The sequence below is a fragment of the Argiope bruennichi genome, chromosome 6 (genome assembly GCF_947563725.1).
Source record: "Argiope bruennichi chromosome 6, qqArgBrue1.1, whole genome shotgun sequence".
Lineage (NCBI taxonomy): Eukaryota > Metazoa > Arthropoda > Arachnida > Araneae > Araneidae > Argiope > Argiope bruennichi.
In genome coordinates, this window is record NC_079156.1 from 83713509 (window position 1) to 83736321 (window position 22813).

Here is a 22813-nt window from a genome sequence, read left to right on the forward strand (position 1 = left end):
AATTAAATCATTTATTTTTGAATGTAAACCAAATAGTTGTATTAATTATTATATAATGTCAATTGAAAAGACTCGTAAAACAATCAATGATAATAGCATGGATACATATAATAATAACTTTTTTATTATATAAAAAATAACACTATTTTATAATAAGTTTATTATTTTATTCTTTTTACTATTTCTTTAAAAATATTCATCTATGAGGATACAAATTTAGAAAACTGGTGAGGTCAGTATTTCATTTTTATTAGAGGGTTAATAACCAATATAATAGTAGGGATAATAGTATATAGCACACTGCAATTCACCCTTAAAAATACTCATTTTAATTAAGAGAAAAGCTATCTGTCCTTTTAATGTATAGTTAGATTTTTTTTAATGGATGGAAACAAACCAATTCAATGTAATTGCTGTAACTTAAAAAGACCAAAATTTTGTCCCATTGATTTGTCACTCAATCAGTTATATTCATAAGTTTGTCAATTGGAAAACATTAACTTTGTTAGTTTTAGTAATAAGAAAATGTTCTCTAAATAAGAATAATACTTTTTGGATTTGAGTTTTGAAACAGTTTCAATACCAAATTTCCACAATTAAAAGAATGATAAAATTAATAGATATGACAATATTACTGTAAGAAACTAATGAAACTTGTTGCATTAATTTAAACATGCCTTTATAAACATGTTCCTTTTGGCAAAGTTATTTTTAAATGGATAGAAATTTCAGATATTAGATATATTAATAAAATCAATGAAAGATATAATGGGATAATGAAATGATCCCATAACTATTGTTAATCATCTGGATTAGAGTAAATAGCTAAAGAAGTTACATTAAGTAGTCAAATAATATGTTTAAGAAAGATGATATCAATATTTGAAAAAAAAAATTACATTAAAAAAATTATATCTTTAAACAGTTTATACAAGGAAAGATTTTAAATATTAGTGACATTAGATTTCACTAAGTTTTATTTGACAATAATTAGTTCATTAAAATAAAAATTAAGTAACAAATGTTTTTATTGGAATGGGCAAAATTATTGTTAATCATAATTTTCTTTTCAGTGAATTTTATAAATTTTGTTTTATTTTATTCTTAATATTGGTCCACTTTTAATATTTTGCTGTTGGTTATTGCTACAATAATTTGGACACTCCTCCTATTTTTATCTAATTAATTAATTTAGATTCCTAATCGAATAATAATTTGCTGGTATTTTTTATTTTTCAATATTTTTTTAATACTACTTCTGAAATTCTGATTGATTTTATATTAAAAATTAAAGAGAAATGGATTTTCATTTAGTGAGATTTGAGGCATTTTAATTGCTGGACATCGATAATTTACATGATATTAGCAGATCAAAGGCAAGCAGAGAGATTATAATTATTAGATTGGGCATTAAAAATGGCTTGGTACTTTATCTTTTATTTAAGAATAAAATCTATATTACTACTATAAAAAAGGAGCGCTTTTGTCAATAATGGGTTTATTACTCTAAAAAGAACAAAGTAAATAATAGCAAAGGAAAAATTTTCCATTGATTAAGATGACTCAAAACTAAATGAAATAAATATTAAAGGAAAAAGTAATTTTAAAGTTATGAAATTTTTTTTATTAGTAAATGAAATGTATTAATTTAAAAGATTTTCAACCAGCAAATATAGAGGTTCAAGTGATTTCAAAGCAACATACAATTCAGAAGAAAAATTAACTTTGTGAAACAATAAAATCTTTTAAAAAGCTGGAAAGAAAAAGATTTTTTTTCATCGCAGATTGTATAAAATCATAATAATCAAAGGAAATTTTTTAATCTATGCAAAAATACATGTCAATTATTTTTAACAAAAATTACAACTCTAAGTAATTTTTATTTTTAAAATAATTTTTGTTAGGTTTGCAATAATAAATAAAAGGCAAGGATTCATTTTATACCATTACTAGCTTAATGGTAGTAATAGTAAGTAGTTATAGTTCTAGTAATAGTAAGTAGTAATAATTCTAGTAATAGTAAGTAGTAATGGTAGTAATAGTACTATAAGCTATTACTAGCCGCCTTTTGCGACCAGCTAATTTGCCAATAATTTTGGTTGTATTTATTTTTAATTAAATGTCTTACACTTAATGTAATATTCATGATTCCCAAAAGAAAATATTATTAAGAATTGAACTATTACAAATATTAAAGACATGTTGGTTTAAGAAGCAAGCAACTATTTTGTGCCTAACATATATAACCTAGCGCTTGAAAGTTCAATTGTTTGATTCATATATCTTCGAACATTCATGGTACTGTAACTTCATTTTCTTTTTATCTTCTCTTATGCAGATTACAGAGAAAATATTGTAATCTTCAAAAAAATTTGAACTCGACAAATTCCATGCGTTAGAAAAACCCATTTTTGAAAAATGTCTGTCTGTCAGTTAATTCAAATACGTTTTGAGATAGACGGATGAAATTTGGTATAAAGTCATTACACCACATTTATAGATTTCTAGTAAATTTTGCGTAAAATCCGTTCAGAAAAAGTGTGCCTCTCTGGGTATTTGTATATAAGTTACCAAGATAGCTACAAAACGAAGAGAACTCGATGGATAAAATTCGGTACACAGATTTAATATTTATAGTACAAACAATTATTAAATGTTGAGCCAAATACAATTAGGGTTTGATCGTCTATACTTTTAGAAATATGCAAATGCCATAACACAAAAACGAACTGACTTAAACACATCAAACTTGGTATGGAATTTTGTGATTATAAATTTAGTTTGACCAAAGGTAGTTTGATAAGTGATTTTGTGACAAATTTTAGTTTCATTTGGTTGAGAAGACCGGGTCTAAATTCGATTTTCGAATACTTTTAACCGCATGCCAAGAATTAATCGCGAATTCGCAAAGGATCACGCGATAGATTCAGTAAAAATGTTAAATTCAATTCGCAAAGGATCACGCGATAGATTCAATGTAAAAATGTTAATATTTCATAAATATTGTATGCCAATGTCATACATGACGTACTCTGGGATAACGTCTTTATAAGAGAGTATGCGATAAAGTTTTGAAGGGACTTCTCTCACTGGTTCATCAACTAAACTATAAAAATATTAAAGAGAATCTTTCTTCCTTAGCTTTCAGCAATGGAAATGGTTTGAATTCCGGGGATATAATATTGAAAATTGTAGAAAATTAGGCAAACATATATATTTTTTAAAAATTGTCAAAACTCAGAAAAAAATTGCAGGTTTAGAAAACTGGTTGTAATAAAAAGGAAATATTTTAAATTTTAAGACGTTATAATAATTATTTTCGTGCTGTAATATTTTCGAAACTAATCGCCGAAAAACGTCAAATATGTCATTTAGTTTTTTATTAATAAAATTTTTAAAAATCGTTCAGAGGTGCCAATTCCAATCTTCCAAAGTATGTGAGTGTCAACTTTGATTAACTGTAGGTCTAACGGTCTTTCTGTAAAGCTCTAAAAGATACACATGTTCATCCTTATTAATAGAGCTTAGCATTTTCCTTATGGGCCCACGGATTTTATATTTAAGAATTTTTAATTAACAGTGTAGGTACAGCTGCTACACCATTCAATGATTAGGATTTCCCCGTGTCCTCTCGAGTTAATATCTCTTTACTCTGAGGACAGTTTCATTCCCCTTACCTACTAAAACACTCCATTTTAGTAGGTCAGGAATCATGATATGTAAAGTTATTGTTAATTAGCCGCCTTTGGCGATCAGCTGGTTCGCTGGGATTAATGCTGGCTAAAATTTTGAATTAAATATTTTATGTAATTTTGTTTCTTTATAGCTTCTTCAGCAAAATAATTTTAAGCTTCAAATTTTCCTAAATCAAATAACTTAAACTATTATAGGAATCTTTCGTCGTTCTGTTTATTATATTATGTATCTAATTTTCGCTAGCTCCAGTAAAATTTGCACTTTAAACTGAAACAAAAGTGATTAAACTTCAATTAATTCAAAACTTTTTGCTGAAACCAAATACGACTTAAAAGTTTTAAGTACAAAAAATCGAATCGTTCAACACTGAAATATTATGTATGCTACGGAATATTGTTTATTGTGTTATAATTTGTACAATATCTCCATAAATTATATTCAATAAAAATTTCTCTGGTTCATCGTAAGTTTCAGTTTTTAATTTTTACTTTTAAAAAATTTAAATGAAGTAAATAATAATATTTTATTTTGTTTCAATTAGTAAATATATTTCTGAAAAAATTATGGTCCATTTTTTGTACAGAATCATATTCGATGAAGTATTCTTAACACTCTAACTTTTTTAAACGAAAAAGTGAAAAAAAGAATTTTTACTTTCTGTGACCAAATATAACCGAGTTATGAAGTTTTGAATATCTATATTCTATGACAATCAGCAATTTCATAATTTTATGCTAATCGGCCATGGGAAAACTGCAGGTGCTGATAGGCATATCTTCTTTGACACGACCAATGGAGTGGTCTAAAATCGCGCATTTTTATAAGATAGTAAAATTTAGCTTTTCACAACTCACTCAGTTTTAGAGGTAACAGAGTGGACTTTTTTAAAAATATTTAATTCATGAATAATACAATAAAATACATGTGTCTCAAAAATATTTTACAAAATATGACTCATAGTACCAACTGCCCATATAAATATAGTCACTCAAAAAAGTATTCGGACACTTGCCATGAATAACTACAAAGCTATTTATAAAACTATTTATCACCTTAAAATAAAAATAAAATGAATCAAGAAATATTTTAACATTTGGTGCACAATTTATAAGGAAAATTTTATTGGTATTTTAAAATTATAATTCGATCTAACTTTTCAAATGTAATTCAAAGGCAAATAGGAGTCAAAAAAGTATTGGGACAATTTTATAAAGAGAAATTCAACAAACATATAGCACATCAATGGAACTGAATTTACTATCACTTTTTTTAGACTATAATTTTAAACATAAAAATTTCACCAGATAAGACCTCTTATAGAAAAAATGGCGAGAAAAAAGATATATCGTTTGTTGTGCGAAGTTTTGTAATAAGTCATTGGAAAAATGGAAAATCAGTTCGCTGTACAGGCCATTCCTTGAAATTGCGTAAGTATACCGTTTTTAACATTATTCACAGGTTCAAGTTAGCAAATAGTATAGAAAACAAGCAAGGATCTGGGCGTCCAAGGACATTTAATGAATGTGAAGTGAGGTGGATTGCGAAACAAGTTTACTTTAATCCGAAAACTAGTGCAATAAAATTGACTCTCCAATGTAAAAGTAAATTCGGAAAATCTGTAAATCCTGAAACTATTAGAAATGTTTTAAGAAAACATAAATATCATAGCAGAGTATCTCAAAGAAAGTTCTACATCAGCAAAGCAAATCAACAACTAGACTGGCATTTGCTAAAATGTATGTAAAGAAGCCAAAATAATTTCAGAAAAATGTAATTTTTGTTGATGAAAGCAAGTATAATATTTTCGTATCGGATGGCAAGCAAGATTTTAGGCGGAACCAAATACAGCAATGTATTACAAAAATGTACGGCCTACTATCATATATGGAGATGGAAATCAAATAGTCTGGGGTTGTATAATAAGCACTTGTGCTGCGAACTTGCATTTTATTGATGATACAGTGAATAAATATGTCTGTCTTCACATTCTCAAGCGAAATTTAAAGAAAAGTGCGAGGAAGCTGGGAATCTCAAGACATTTTAAACTGTATTAAGAAAATGACCCGAAACCTGTCGCTGATATTTGCAGTTATACTGATATGGGTCCTCTACCACTGTTCTAGTGTTATTAGGACTCCTGCATAAAGTTCAGACTTTAATCCCATTGAGTATGCGTGGGATTATTTGCAGCAAAAACTGTATGAATATCAAATTTCTAATACGCAGGATTTAGGAAAAGATTTGGTAAAGAGGGGGCCAAAATCGATGGATCATTTTGCAAAAAATTAATCCAAACCATGCCAAATAGACTATGAGAGGTCATAATACGCAAGGGTGGTTCAACAAAATATTAACTTTTAACTTTGCATTGTTTTTCTTATTTTATTGGGAAGTGTCCCACTACTTTTTTGAGCACGTTTCTTTACTTGATTTCTTTTATTTTCAATTATAATCATAATTGCATTAATATGAGAGTTTTGATTGAATTATTATGATTAGTATATATCATAATAATATTCATTTATTTGTTTTGGTTTCAATTGTACATTTAAGTAAAATATTATGATAAAAATCTGTGAAACTTGTAGTATGTCCCAATACTTTTTTGACAGACTGTATATAAAATTCGTTAATCACCAAAATATTTTTTGACCGAAATTGCATCAATTTTTCTTTAGTGCCCTTCTATTATTTGCCAACGGATTCTAAAACCCTCCACGCTTTTGTGCATGCGTTGGGATGGGTTTAATGGGGCAAAATAGGGGTGAAAAATAAGAGGAAAGGAGGAGATGTTTACATTTAACAATAAAGTAAATGCGCACATTCTTCGGCGTACCACCTCTTAATGAGAAAGAATTATCGAAAAGTGTTCGTCTCAGAATACTGAAACAAACAGTATCAAGATATAGAATCTGCCTTTACCCAATGCAATATTCTCTCATTATAATTCAGTGGTTTCTCATCACAATGCTCGTGAACTTATTCATGAACTCGTACATAATACATAATTCTTGGATGTGATTCGAACCCAAACTTTGAGGAATGAGAAGAAAATAAAAAAAAATAAAAAAAATCTATTAATTCAAGAGGATCTCTGAAAGTATATTATCATATAAAATAATTTTGCATTGAACAAAGTATTTGAAAGAAGATAAAAACTTCATTTGAAAGCTCACTAATCGGCTAAATTCTTATTAATCGGATTATCTTTTTTTAAACATCATATCGAGAGCTAATTTGAATGGATTCTTGTAAGAAAAGAAATCTAATGATTAAACACTTAAAACAGCGTGGCTGAAATTCGTTTCTAAATAAGACTTCCAGTAAAGAGATGCTTCATTCAAAAAAATTATAAGAAGATAAATCTAACGGACCAATTAATCTCACTGCGAATGCATCTAATTAGTATGAAACAACAGAAAAGTGAACTACCATTAAATCGTAAATCTATTTTAAGCCTTTATAAGCTTATGTGATCGCACATCACATAGAATCAAAGCCCAGTCAGAATGCTCATCTTATCTCTTCTTCAAAGTACACATTTTGTTTCCGTATCGAACAAATAGGAAGTAAGCAGGTTTTGCTTATTTCGACCAACAAATTTTGGAGGGGAATATTAGACAACAAAAGAATGAAAAATTACTGTATAACAAGAAAGCAAAAACTTTGTTTAGAGGGAGAAAATCGCAAAAATAACTATGAAGGGTGTGATGTCCAGTGGGGAAAAAAAAAGGGCCAATAGTAATCAGAGAAGTATTGTAACGCAGGATTAAAATACAAAAAATGTATCACAGAAATCAACGTCAAAATAAAAATGAGAAAAAGATTTATAGGAACTGTCCGAAGTTGCGATTGCGTAAGTCGTTGCATAGCCGACGTAGACATATATATTAAGGATTGGTGATAATGAACGCAATCATTTGACTAAACTATTTTTGAGATTTTTATCAATTAAACTTGATCTCCAACCTGAGGTTCTAAGGTAATTTTTCACCCTTTTAATGCCTACTATCACGTATGAATTTGTTAATCGAATTTCATTTATAGAAAATGATTAATATGTTGCGTGGCACGATCGAATGAGTTATATTTCCCAAAGAGTCACAATTTTTTTTTTTTTTTTTTATCTTCATTTATTTGACAAAAACGTATTGTATGGTGCGTAATTTGGTTAAATTATTTTATTTCAATAAGGTTTTAGCCTATTTTGACGTCGCTCGCATATGTTTTTTTGTTTGAATGTTTTATTACTTTAATCTACGGAAATCACGCCTATGGTGTTTCCCTACAAACCACAATATCAGACACTCATATAAGATACATAATGCCACGTGGCTATGAAGATGAAAATGATCGCCATACAGAAGTGTGAGACGAAGTCCTCTAAGTAATGTTAGCGCCGTTCGCTCACATGTGCACGGCGTAATACGCAATGTGTAAATAAAAACGTGCTTTGAGAGCAAATTAGATGAATTCCACATAATTATTCTTGCATTTTTGAAATAGAAGAAGAGAAAGCTGTTTTCAGAATTAAATTAATGCAATACAATTAGGAAAATAATGAAGAATTGTTTCGACTATTTGCCCTTAATCCTGCATAATGTTTATTTTTTAACTTGACAACTTTTTTTGAAAATAACGAAATGAATTAAACAATTGAAAAAAAAAATCTTAACATTCATTTTAATTTCGAAAATAAAAATGCAAGTTTTAATTCTAAAATGCGCTTCTGGCGTCATTAAATGATATTTCGGCCAATCACAACAAATAATATTTTGTTTTGATTTTACATACGCAGCAGCGCAAAATACATTCGTAGATGGGAGCGACTACAGATTATTAATACTGTTAATGAAGTTAAGGTAAAACAATTTCTTTGAAAGACTGTTTTTCTTTTCTATTATTCATATTTAATATATAGACTAACTAATTATCCAACTAATAAATAGCACTGTAAAGAAAATACATGTTTAAAATAAATTTATTTTAATATGTTATCACTCCCAAAAATAAGATTATAGGCATAAGAAGTAGTTAGAAAAATTATAGTTAAATACTTCTTGTAACTTGAATGTATAACTTAAAGTAACTCTGCTGTAATATACAATAAGAAAAGTAACAGTAATTTAAAATATGAAAATAAAGTTCATCTCAAAATTTGATATATAGTGAAATCGGCGATAATTATATTTTGAAGCATTTAACTAAACTTTGAGTGTTTGTATTCACAGAATTTTCGATATATAATATTTCACTGGATAAAAATATAAAAAAATAACACTTCATGCAATTTTATAAAAAACATTTCTATAAAATAATTTTTTGAAATAAATCTCACCACTTCAGATAAATTCTACTAATGTGAAAGATGTCTCATCCTTATATGGCATTTTATTGTAACTAGTACATATAAAATGCAGACAGATGTTTTTAGAATGAATACAATCCATTATCAATTCCTTTCTCACTAGTTCTATTTACAGCCTACAATATGAAAACAGAGAATTAGAAATAAAAACAAATAATCATACATCAAATAATTTTTTGAAAAAACTATTGATAGATTGGCATTGTTAAAAATTACTTTTAAAACTTAAAACAATATGAAAAATAACTATAAAAATAATTGCACTGATTTAAAGCAGCAGAGGCTATTAGTTAATTCCGATGTATAGTTTTTCATATTATTTGAATTCATACTGAAATAAGAAACTTCAATCCTCAATTGGTGGAAAACTGTCTAAAAGAATCTGGTTTCTATTTTATAAAAGTCAATAAGAAACCTCTCAATTCAACATTATGTTAAGAGGTACAGGACTTTTTAAAATGTAAAAGAGTTTCTTCAAAACTAGTACATTTTCATGTGCATGTGAGAGTCAAAGGAATTTTATGACTGAATTCTCCAAATTCAATCATAAAATTCATGTGATTTCCAACAAAAAAAAAAAAAAAAAAAAAAGGTATGCAGCAAATTTTAAAATATATTAGTTACATACATGATTGCATAGATAATGGTGGGATTCTGTAAAACCATGTATGTCTATTTGCATTGAAAAAATATAATAAATAATAATAATTACAGAAATTTGCCTACTATCTTTCAAATAAGAAAAGAATCTCCAGTAACAAATAACATTAATTTTTATTACTTGAAAATTTGTTTAATGTATCTGATGATACAAAAAAAAAAAAAAATTGAAATCGTGGGTAGAGAATATATTTTTAGAAAACATACAGTCCTGAAAAATCTTCAAAGAATAGTATGACTCTCGTATTGAATTAAAAACATTCAGTAGAACTAATACTTCATGAATTAATAAAGGCATGCTTTTCAAAATGCTTAAAATTTCTAGTCGTGTCAAGATCTTTTCTTCTAAGAAAATGTAATTTTTTTTTAACTTGAAAAATGTAGTGTAATTAAACAATAAAACTTCACAAATGATTTTAGAATGACTTAGAATCCTTTTTACTTTGTGCTGTGGATATTCTTACAATTTACCTTGCTTTATTTTAAAACTTTCTAAATTTAAAATAGAGAGTTATCTTTGTTTATAAAAAGAATGAAAAAAAGTTACATAAGCCTAAATTTTCTTTAGTAATATGTCATCTCATTATATAAATTTAAAACTTTCATAAGATTGTGAAAACAATCAAAATAATAATCTAATCAGGCAAAGTAAATGAAGTAGTTCTTTGTAGCCCTTTTCAATGTCTTGATAAGTTTTTGTAATATATCTGCTAAAATGCTACTTATTTTTGAAAATTGAAATAAAATTTTAAATATCGAGTAGTAGCATTAAATTTAAAATGCAAGTGAAAATATATAATATAAAAACAAAACAAAAAAATAGCTTTTAGACTAATACAATAAATTATCTGGAAGTGAATTGTGTAAAAATATTTTGCATGAACTTTGTTAAAAACTATATTTAGAAAACATGCAATTTACAAAGAATATATAGCAATCAGCACTCTGCTTAAATAATAACTGTATTTAAATATGAAAGTATGCAAGGACATTAAAAAAGTTTCAAGATTTACAATTTGTTTGGATATGGGAAGATTAGTCATATAAAAAGTTAATATTTTGGAATACACTTAAAAAGAATTTTGTAATTATTCAAAAAAATTCATTTAACAGCGATAGTAGGAAAAATGCTTTATCGTACACTGGTAAAACGTTATATTGAACAAATATAAGATTTAATGATAAATTAATAGATTTTTATAAGTTAAATTAATAACAGGTAGCATATTTGAAAAAAAAAATTTAACATCATGAGTGAATAATTTAAAGTATATTAATGGAAAATGGTTAAAACACATTTGTACACACTTTAGGAATATAGAAAGAACTCAATGAATTACAAATTTATATGAAAATTGTTTTCATAGATAAATAAATACATTATTTTTTTTTCTTATTTGTGACTTTCAAATATTTTTTTTAATGAGATTTTTTGTATCAGTGGTTTATTTAATGATTTTTATTTTCTTTTTTAAAACAGCAAACAATGAGCATTCTATACAACAACATGCATTTTAGGCAAGTTATATGCATTTCAATTTGTTAAAAGCTTTTCTTTCTGTAAACTGCTAATTCAATTGCCCTATATATTTTGATTATACAATTATTGCATTAAAAGTCTCGTATACTATTTTGTTATAAAAACTGTTTACTTACTATACTAATTTCTGAAATGATTTAACTTTTTTCTTTCTAATTGTTATCAGTAAGATATTATATATTACTAAATATTGGAATTAAATGTCCATTGCATATTTTCTTTTTCTAATTACATTTTACATACTTACTCAATAAATTTAGATTTTTTTTAATGAATTTAATTTTTCTTATGACCTTATGAGATTTGAAGTAGACAAGCTTCACTGTATAAAACTGTCAGAATTTATTTTCAATTATATTTTTTCTTTGGATAGTCATTCTATATGTCTTTCTCAAATTACGAGACTGATTATCTTCCTTTTTACAGGCAGACATGTATCACATTTTTGGATAAACATTCTAACTATGTTATGAAGCATAATGTATAATATATCCTCTGAGTAACTATACTGCAAAGAAGTGCTATATAGAGTGAAGCTTTGAATGTGCATATTATCTAAGATATAAAAAGCAAATTTTACAGCAAAGAGAACAGGAACTTGGTAAGTGTTTTTAAGATATACATTTTTCTAAATTAGAATATCTCGTGAATAGGTACAAGCTTTTTAAATTCTATTATAGCTGAATCATCAATAATTTATCAGAATCTCTTAATTATATATATACATATATATAGAAAAATATGGTTTTTCATATGATATATTTTATAAAGGAAATGATTAATCGTTTTGCATGTGGAAAAAATTAAGATATTAGCAGGTGTTTATCAAGTTACAAGAAAAGAAATTAATGTTCTAAAAATTCTCGGACCATCCTTTCTTAACTTTTAACTATTATTAAAATTTTTCTTACTACTATTATTTTTTAACTACTTCTATTATCATTTGACTGAAATGTTACGCTTTATTCAAATAATCTTAAACATTTTTAAAAAATTAAACTTGCCTTGTTGTTACACAGAAAATTTTGTTACATACTGGATATTGTAAACAATCTGTGTAGACGTTCTAAACTTCTTTAAATAATTCTAAAAATTATTTTGACTTTTTATTGTCAACTTATTATAGTACGTCAGTATAAGCTATGTCCTGATAAAGGAAATTGCAAATGTTACGTACAAATAATTAACTTATGTCAAGTCCTTAAGTACTTAACAGAATTTTTATTCCATTGTTTTTGCATAAAAAATGTATTAAATATTTTTTTATATAAACATATAAGAATTATCATACCTTTTCATAAATTCTTATTTTTCTATTTTTATGCTGAAGGCATTTAAATTTCAAATCCCAAGAAAAGCAAAATATGATTGGATTTCTTTAATCAATATGATGATGAAAGCTGTCCACAGCAGTTTTTCATAACTGTTTATGATTGATACCTGCAGTATAAAAGTACAGTTTTAAAAATTAAGCTTGACATTTTATTATTTAGTGTATAAAAGTCAAGACAATCATATAAACATGTCAAAAATTTCTGGTAAATTACAAGCATACTTTAAAATCTGATTTAAAAATTAGTCAAATTTTAAATTAAATGTACTACTTTGTCTTATTATATACATAATATTCTAACTATAATCTTAGGTATTAAAATACTGGTGTCTAACTTACATTAAATAACTTGCCTTAAACTGCTATATATTCTCAAACCTAAAGTGAGATTTTAATAATTATAGCTTTAAAATTTTAATTAAGATTTTAACAATTAATAAAACAAAGTATTGAATGATTTTTATACCCTTAAAGAGTATCAACTTTATTTAAAATGTTCAACATAATAGAATATAACTAAATTCATCTGAGGAATTATCAATGATTAATGTCAGTTGCCTATTTTATTTACAAAAAGTCATCTTAATTTAAAAAATAAAAATCTTATTATCTGTTACCTTAAACTAACATTATTTTTGCAGCCCATAAAATCGATAAGGAACCCATTTTCTAAATTCAGATTTAATCTGTATTAATAATTGTCCAAGCTAACAACAATTATATAACAGTTAATTCATTTTTTTTTTATTTAAATATATATCACTTGGAAAATTCTTTAAAGAACACAAGTTCAATATTTTTTTTTTTTTTATACCGAATAAGCCCATTTGATCTATTGATTTATAATTTTATACTTACTCTTATATTTAACCCTTACTTACCTTATATATCCTTATACTTAACTTTTTTTTTCAAAATAGAGAATTTAATAAAACAAAAAGGTTTAACTAAGCATGTCTTCATCCAAAGATGTTTTTGTTTTCAAGTTTCTGTCAGACCTTACTTCATCACTTACTTGTAATTTAAAAAAAATATCTTTTACTTTTAAATTATATCTAAGAGAAAAAATGCTAAAAATTAATCACAAAATTTATCAAATTAGAAATAAATATTAAGTTTAATGCAAAAAGAATAAAAAAGAAAGAAATGATGAATCCGGCCTGAAGACTTTCTCAAGGTTCAGCCTCAGGCAGGGATTCAAACTAGGGATTTTTTTCAATGAGGGGTCTCACTTTCCGGTCAAATTCACCATTTCTTTCTTTTTGCATTTAACTTAATATTTATTTCTAATTTGGTTAAGTTCATCAGTGTTTTAGTAATAGCAGCATTAACGCTCTCTAAATACAATAACTACAAAATTTACAATATTTATAAGAAATATTTCTGTGCCATGCATTCTATAAATGAAATAACATAAAATATAATACTATTTCATTCTTGTTGCAAAATTTTTTCTTATTATTTATATCCTTCTAAATGTATTATTCTTTAGTATAATATTACAATAAATAAATAATCATTTAGTTAATTTCTATTTATTGTTTAAATATAGTAAGATTTATGCTAAAATGATATGCAACAATCTCACTTATTTCAAAAACTGCCTGCTATAAAAAAAAATAAAAACTTTTGCACAGCAGAAAAATAATTTTGCAAATTCAAAATACTTAAAAACTATCATAAATTTTTAAGAAGAAATTCTATCATTAATCTACAATAATTTTTCATTACGGATTTTTCGTATTTCTTAAAGCATTGACAAAAATAATAAACGCCTGTTTGATATTATTCTGAGTAACGTAACTTCTATGTGTAAAATATTGGAAATAAGTCAATCGATAAATAAATTATTTCAATATTGAAACATGCTATTCATTTGGCAAATGCCTTTTTGTTAAAAAAAAATAATAAGGGGAAATATCAATAAAGGATCAAAGAAATAAGGGGACTGTCAATTAAAATATCCATAGTCCCCTTTCTTTATCTATATAATACAATATTCTACTGAAAAACCATCATTTAGCAAAACCATCAATGCTTCATTAAATGCATTTGAATTGACCTGAATTAGATATTTATATTACAAATTTAATTCCTTTTTGGCAACTTACTCACATATCATTAATCATTTCTCTTCTATTAAATGATATGCTGCTTAATTGTGTATATGTTACAAAAAAATAATTGTAATTTCTCCTTTCAAATGATAGAAGTTTCTGTTATAATTATCATTATTTTTCTATAACATAGGACATAAAATAAAATGTTTTCCATGCGTAAAATTAATTACAACTAAATAAAACAAGGATAGAAAATAGGTATGTAATTCATAAGACAAAATTGAATAAATTAATTAATAAAATGTAAATCACTACAAAAAAAAACAGCTTATTGATTTTTATTGTCTTTTAACTTGGAAAGAAATAACAATATAATTTACTTTTTGTGTAGAATTACATACTAAAATCGAGCATAACTAGTTAAGTGCATAAATGTAAACATGTCAATCCAGATCTTCATTTTGAAGCAGTCGATGTAAATCTTATTTGCTTTATTATGACTTTTTGCAAACTTTACCAGACAACTATTTGTATTGCGTTCGACGTGTATATTAGTCATTGCTTGACTTTTAAAAGGGAGACTTGAGGGACTTTAAAAAAATTAATTCTGTAGTTAACTGGTTAATCCATCTCTACTAATAATAAAAGCAAATGTGGATTTGTTAGTATTTTACAAAACAGACCATTGGACTTGGAGATACAAAATTTCGTATGGGTATACCTTGAAAAATTGAGAACAAGCACCTTGAAATGAATTTTTAAAATTTAAATTTAAAATAAATTGGATTTTTTTTTTTACAAAATATGAATTTTACACCATTTTTAAATTTAAAAAATAACAGATTAATAATTTTAATTTAATTGAAATGCAAATTTATTTCCTAAAATATTTTTTCCATAATATCTGCAACAATACTTTCCAATGTTACAATGAAATGTCAGCCATTTCCATTGCTTCTATCTATATCATATAATTAAAATTAGAAAAAGGCGGAAGGAGATCTCCTCTGGCGACCAGGTGGTTCACCAGGGCTTAAGATTGCTAAAATTTTTGTCTGTCTGGATTGCCAAGTCAATTTTTAACTAAAAATCGAGATTTTTTTTTTATGGTTTCCTTTGACGTTATATTGACGACGTATTATCCTTTGATTGTTTTATTTACGTTTCCAAATCTGTGTTTGTTTTGTTTCTACGATCATTATATCAGAAGATATAGATGTTTCTTTAAATCAACATTAACGAAAAAGAAACCGGAAGTAGCACGAAAATAGCCAGAAGTGAGTTTTTTGCGCTTTAATGCCATTAATATTCACTGATTAAAATTCATAAAGGTTCTGTTGCAAAATGTAAATATGTAGGGCATGTTCAAAAGCGAGTGGTTACTCGACTGAGAGCTTTAAAAAATCTGTTAAAGGTCACGAGGGTAAAGGAAAACTTACAGACAAAGTCATAAATAAATTACAAAACTATTATGGCGTTGCAGTAAGATCCAATGTTGGTTATTTATTCCAAATTCAAAGTGCAACACTTGCTGCATTTGCTCATGTTTGTTTCAGTAATCAAAAGCCAAGGCATGGACAACGCCCAAAAGGAAAGTATTCTTGGTGCAAATACCAACGTGCACTTTCAGAAGGCAGAAATATAAAGATTCAAGCATAGGAATCCCAAAAATTTTATGAATATTATTAAACCTTCTTAAATTAAATTATGTGACCAAAATCTTCTGAAAAAATGTCTTCATGGGGAAAACACAAAATTTTAATGAAAGTTTGAACAATCTATTATGGACAATTATTCTAGAAAATACGTTTGTTGAGTTGAAAACTTTGCTTTTAGGGACTAATATAGCTGTATTGTTATTGAATGATGGTTTTTTCTGGTATAATAGAAATTTTTAAAGAATTGGTTATAATTCCAGATTATTACATGCTAACACAATACAGTAGCTTCGACGACGAGCGAATTGTTGCTGCAAAAAGATATTCTTTGTCTGTTCCAAAATTGTCCAGAAAAATAAAATGGGCTAATAGAAAAACAAAAATATTAATAAAACGGAGAATAAGAAAGACATGTGCTACATAAGTGGTGAATTTTAAGTGCTTAAAATGAAGTATTATTTTAGTTTTATACTAATAAAAACTTTAAATGTTTTTTTTAAAGAAAGTGTTTTTGTCAAAATTTTCCTACGCAAAACATAGTTTCATAAGAATTTATAAATATATTTTCTTGAAATTTTGTATATATATTACCATAAGTGTTATGAAGGCAATTTATTAAGGATTTAGGTCTAATGTCAATAGTTTTTGATTTTTAGCATTTTATTGCCAGTAATATCTATGATTTTTACAGTATTTTTACCATAAAAATGCTCGAAGATCCATAGCTTTTTTTTCATTTGTATATTTTCTTAGCTTTTAGTTCATTGCCTTTATAAGTACAATAACTATGTTGTGTAGAAAAATAATTTAAATTGGAGAATTTGAATTTAGTGTAGAGTGTTTTGCATTTTGCTCGAATTTCATCAAATGTTACCTAAAATACCTCAATTTAATTAATTAAATTATTTTTAAATTTGTCTAATTAATGTTATTCAATTGTTTTGAGTTATAATCATCAAGAAAATCTACTAAAATTGATAATCAAAGGATTTTTTTTTAAATGTGTGTCTGAAACCAAGCAGATATCTTAACTTTGGTCTGTATTAGCTACGTTTTCTGTATTGGCTTTTACAGCAAAATATTTTTAATCTTCAAATTTTGATAGATATATAATTCATACTATTTTAGAGGACACTTGCCATTTCGTTCATTTTACTATGCATTTCCTTTTATTTTTTGTCAGCTGCACTAAAAACAGTAAAAAATTGCCTTTTAACAATTTAACCTAATTTTGAACCTAAAACAATACAAAATTTGGCGTTTTTATATTTAAAATACTATTAACATGAAGAAATATATATTTTTAGATTCTTCCCAGAAATGACTGATTATATTACTCTCTTTCTGAATTCTCTTATTTTTGTATTATCATCGTGATATGTTTAAATTCTTGTTGGAAAAACGTGTATTAAACATTTATTTTAAAAATTTATTAAATATAGAAAAAATATTTATACGTCGAAAAGTTGCTATCACTGGAAAGATAATTACTTGAACATTAAGATGTTATAAAAATTATTTTTGTACTGTAATATTTTCGGTAATTTATGGGAGTAAATTCCAGAAATTTGCCTAATTTTCAATTAATTGAAATTACAATTTCATTAAATCACTCCGAAGTGCAAATTCCCATCTAAAGAAAAAATTTGCAAAGTTTAATAGCTCTAAATCAAACGGTCTGGCTTGTAGAGAGTCAACACACGGACATACACAAACACATCTTTATTATTAGTAGAGATGGATCCTGACCATTAGCAGGTTTCACCGGTATATTGATTACATTTAATTTCTAATAAATTGTTTAGATACAACTTTATATTCAAGATTCTGCCAAATTGTCCGCTATTAAACCGTGTTATTTTATTGGCTTGAATAAGCTTACTTTATCGTGTAATAGCCGCGTACCACGTAATTGGCGTATTTTCTCTGAGGCGTTCGATTAAGTAGTCACGAATTTTCATAAGACAGAATATTCAAATTTTCATAACTAACAGAATTTCAATCGCAATAAATGAACCATTCTGTTTATTTAAAACTATATGCCTTTGACTACGAGCTGGTAATATTGAAAATGATTAATTTTCTTTAAATCGTGTAATTATAACTTCATGTCCCCGATTTTACCAAATAATCAGACATCAAGCCGTGTTAAATTAATTGTTTCTTACATATGCTCTGTGAATTTTGTACATCAATCTTTCTAATGGAAATCAGTTATATGACATTACGACACTGTTAAGAAAGTAAATATCCGGTTTATCTATTTAATAAATTTCACGATATTGTAACTTTATTTTTTCTATATTTCCCGTAAACTACAAAAAAATATTAAACGGAATCCTTTTTCCTTTGCTTTAAACAATGGAAGAAAATTATTAGATAGTTGATGAAACAACGAAAACAGTTTGAATTTTAGGACAGCAATGTAATTTATTGTTGAAAAAAAAAAAAAGTAAAAAACTACCAAAATTTAGTTAAAATTTACACGACAATTAAATTCGTATTATTAAAAAGATAATTTTACTAAATTTTGAAACGGTGCGATATTTATTTTTTGCGGTAATACTTTCGAACGTTATCGAGAAAAAACGTCAAGAATTTCGTTAATTATTAATTAAAAATTTTTTTAAAAAAAATCGCTACGAGGTGCACATTTCCGACCTTCAAGGTATGCATATGCTAAATTTGGTAACTATAGGTCAAACGGTCCGGCTTGTAGTGCGCCAACGCACGTACATTAGATTTTATTAGTAGTATATATTAACTGCAATTTATACAAAAGTTTTTTGAAACTTCTTAAAATTAGGGGGAAAATTGACGAGGCAACTAAATTAATAGCGCAGAAAAAAGATTCATTTTTACTATTTTAAAATGACATAAAAATTCTATAATATTTTTAAAAGTGGAAGCAAAAAAAAAAAGTCTTATATTTTAATTAAAATTTTAAATAAAATCGCCCTGAAATGCACATTTCTACTTCCCAAGTATATTTGATAAGTTTGATGACTACAAATCAAACAAACTGTCTCTAAAGCGAAGACGCGCATACTCTGCTAGATTAATTATAATAAATTCATTCGCTTGTTTGTCCCCCCCCCCTCCTCGAAAGCACTTCTTTGCATGCTTTTATCTCAATATTAAATTGCGGGTGAAAAAATTCATATGCTTTCTTAATAATAATAATAATAATTTCTTTTAATCTCTTTTTAATTGATTTTAAATTTTCCTATTTTTAATCTTCTTTTCATTTAACATAATTAAAATTAAATGAGACATTAAAAGGTACAATTATGTTCTGTATGTTGATAATTGCTCTATTTTTATAAAAATTATTCATAAATTTTGCAATGGTATTTCAAAACATTTTATCGAATTTTGGAATTTTTAAAAAACATAATGCTCATTATTAAAAAAAAAAAAAAAAAAAGTCATACATACCTTCTGAATCTTATCATTTTTTGCTGATATTTCATAAATTTTTAAGGCCTAACATTTTTAACCTTATTTTAAAACGAATGTTTTACAATAGAAATAAATAATAAAATGCGTTCTATTAAAAAAATTCCATCTAATAATTGTAAAGAAAGCGTAATGCAATAACAAGAAGAAAAAAAACTTAGAAGAATACACAATGTTGCCATGAAAAAGATAGTAAAAAATAAATCAAAAATATATTGCAAAGCATAGCATTTAATCATGTTCAATCACATGAGGCCCAACAAGGCAATCTAGTGCACTGATAGCCGAAGCTCTCACTATTTTCTAGCACGTGCAAAAATCACAATTTCAAACTTCGAAACTTGAAAACAGAACTCTTCATCAAGTTTTAATTGCCGAAAATAAATACTTCTAGTTCGGAAAGAAGTAATATTAAACCTTTTATTCAAAGTTTATTTTCAAGCATTATTATAAACCAAAGAATACATTTAATTGCAGACGATTTTTCATATAAATAAGTAAAGAACAATAAATGTATTATCAGATGTCTAATATTTTGATTTTCGTTAATATTCAATTTGAGTGGCAATTCTCCGGTACTTAGACTCAATCAAAAGATTAATTTTAACCTATTAGATTTTTATCTAATAAAATAAGATTTGTCAAGTACTGTAACGTCAAAAATTTGATGCTTGGGAATAATATAAAATTTGCATATATAACAATAAAAAATGAAATTTTAACCTCTAATTTAAAATGTCATAGCATAATAAATATTTTAAGTTTGTTTCGTCTGTCTTTATCTATCTTTATGATGTCAGACATTGTATTTTGAAATAAGGAGTTTTACATTTGAAATTTATATAAAGAAAGTCAGCCTAAAAATAAATAATATTATATGTTAATAAAAGGCATAATTAAAATTCTGCTTTAAAAAATTCCCCAAGAAAGTATTTTATTTATTTACTTTATTCATAATATTACTAGTTTTAAAAGCACTGAAGACTGGCGAATGTGATGAAATAATGATAATATAATTTAATGATAAATATAAATTATAATTATTGAATCATAAAAACATTTCATTAATTTTAAATTACATACAAGAATAGAATTGTTGTAAAAACAATGGAAGCAAGATAACCCAATTGAAAATAATGATGATTCATAAGAGAAACATTAAAGAGATCGATTGGAAAACAAACTTCATTTGCCCTCAAAAAAACATTCGTCTTTTCTTCAGAAAATCGGGCAGCATACAAAGCATGCATCATGTTATTAAACATTTTGAAACATCTGCCTGTGCATTCCATAAATTAACACCTGCTTTCTATTTTTTTTTTTTCTATTCGATTATTTATATTGAAAACGTTTGCATATATATATATTAATTTCACCTGCTTTCTTTGCTTTCCGAAATAAATACAGCGTCGTAGAGGAGTAATAAATAATTTGTCATAATTCGAAAATTTTAATAATTTCAAGACGATAATAGTTATTTAAATCTAATATTTAAAATCTAATATACAAAAATCTCATATCACGATGTTTGTGTTCGTACTCCTCCGAAACGGCTCGACCGATTTTCATGAAATTTTTTGTGCGTATTTGGTAGGTATGAGAATAGGTTGTAAAGTATATTTAATAACGCTGGTAATTAGGGTGTCCCTATCTTATCATTCCACGTTCAACTGATGAGATCAATGCTTGCTTGAAATCATCGCCACTGTGGCGTAATGTTGAAAAAGTCCAGCTAAAAATAAACATGCGCGTCCAAATGCTGCAAGATCCATCTACTGACATATTCTCGGACCATTGTTAGATATCGGCGATGGAAAAGTTGCTATTTATAAAAATTCTGGAAGCATAAAATTGCCCACTCATTTCTGCACTATCGTTGATTCGCAAAATGCTCTCATTGATCGCATATTTCCCGATGTACGCACACAATACATAAATAATGCGTGGCAGGCAGAAAGAGCCATTTTGGCAGCAAAAAATGTGGGCGTCGACGATTTAAACTTCAAGATACAGCAGTCGTTGCCAGGCGACTTGGTATCACACAAATCGATCGATATAGTTTGCGATGCTAACGAAGATGTAAATTATCCAATAGAGTTTAGAGTTTGGATTTGTCAGGCATGTCACCACACTTTCTATGACTGAAGATGGATCCCCTGTTATTTTACTTCGGAATTTTATACCTCACAGATTTCGACAAAGCGCATTTTTGGCATTATGTTAGTCTTTCCATTTGTCTGCGAACACGATAACTCGAAATATTTGCAGCTAAACGAATTAAATTTAGTATATGGACTTTAGACTAAATTAGTAGATTTCTATCAAATTTTTAACGAAATCCTTTCAAGGGAAGTCTATCTATCTGGGTGTTTGAATACAAGTGAATTAACTAAGAACGTAAACAGCTAGACACATAAACTTCGGTCAGCAAATTTGTATCTAAAATTTAAACTATCAAATTCTAAACCAAATCTGTCAAAGGAGTCTGCACATTCGCATATATATATATATATATATATATATATATATATATATATATATATATATATATATATATATATATATATATATATATATATAATATAATATAATATTACTTTTACAGAGACTGGTATCGATAATTTTCTGTGAAATAACAGCATATCCGTATACTTTTTTTTGGCGGACTTCACATGTCAATTGAAGACATTTTAACATATTTTGTTAAGTGAAATAATTCTTGAGAAAAAGTTAAAACTATATCTCAAAAAAGGGGATTTCGTTTCATTATATACGAATTCCTTGGTTCTGAAAATCATTTCACGCATTTGAAAACATATTTCTTACATAGGTGTTAGGTTTTAACCATTCCAAATGTTTGTATATAGCCAAGGAATCGTTATATCCTGGATTTGTTAGTCCAGGTTAGCTTGTATTATCATTTATTAATCAAATCAAACCACCGCACTAGTTTTCCAAATAAAATTATTTGGTTAGTTTTGTAATTATGATAAAGAAATAGCTTTCTTTAATTATTAACTACAAAACTTTAACTTTTAT

At 26.5% G+C, this 22813-nt stretch overlaps 1 protein-coding gene and 1 long non-coding RNA gene across 5 annotated transcripts in view; one reads left to right on the forward strand and one right to left on the reverse strand.

Annotated features, from left to right (window-relative positions):
• The window catches only part of LOC129971514 (uncharacterized), an 82762-nt gene that overhangs the window by 29274 nt on the left and 30675 nt on the right, over nt 1-22813 (reverse strand). Inside the window, exon 1 of one of the 2 annotated variants that reach the window (XM_056085348.1) lies at nt 9035-9097. The exons of the other annotated variant lie outside the window; for it this stretch is intronic. The gene's annotated coding sequence lies outside the window, so the exon portion shown is untranslated. Of the gene's footprint in view, nt 1-9034; nt 9098-22813 lie in introns of those variants that run through there. 2 annotated transcript variants of the gene reach the window in all.
• LOC129971515 (uncharacterized) overlaps nt 8493-22813 on the forward strand; it is a 30073-nt gene continuing 15752 nt past the window's right edge. For 2 of the 3 annotated variants that reach the window (XR_008784810.1, XR_008784809.1), the window contains exons 1-2: nt 8493-8558; nt 11691-11865. This is a non-coding gene — a long non-coding RNA (uncharacterized LOC129971515). Of the gene's footprint in view, nt 8559-11690; nt 11866-16575; nt 16674-22813 lie in introns of those variants that run through there. The other variant, XR_008784811.1, reaches the window with a different exon arrangement.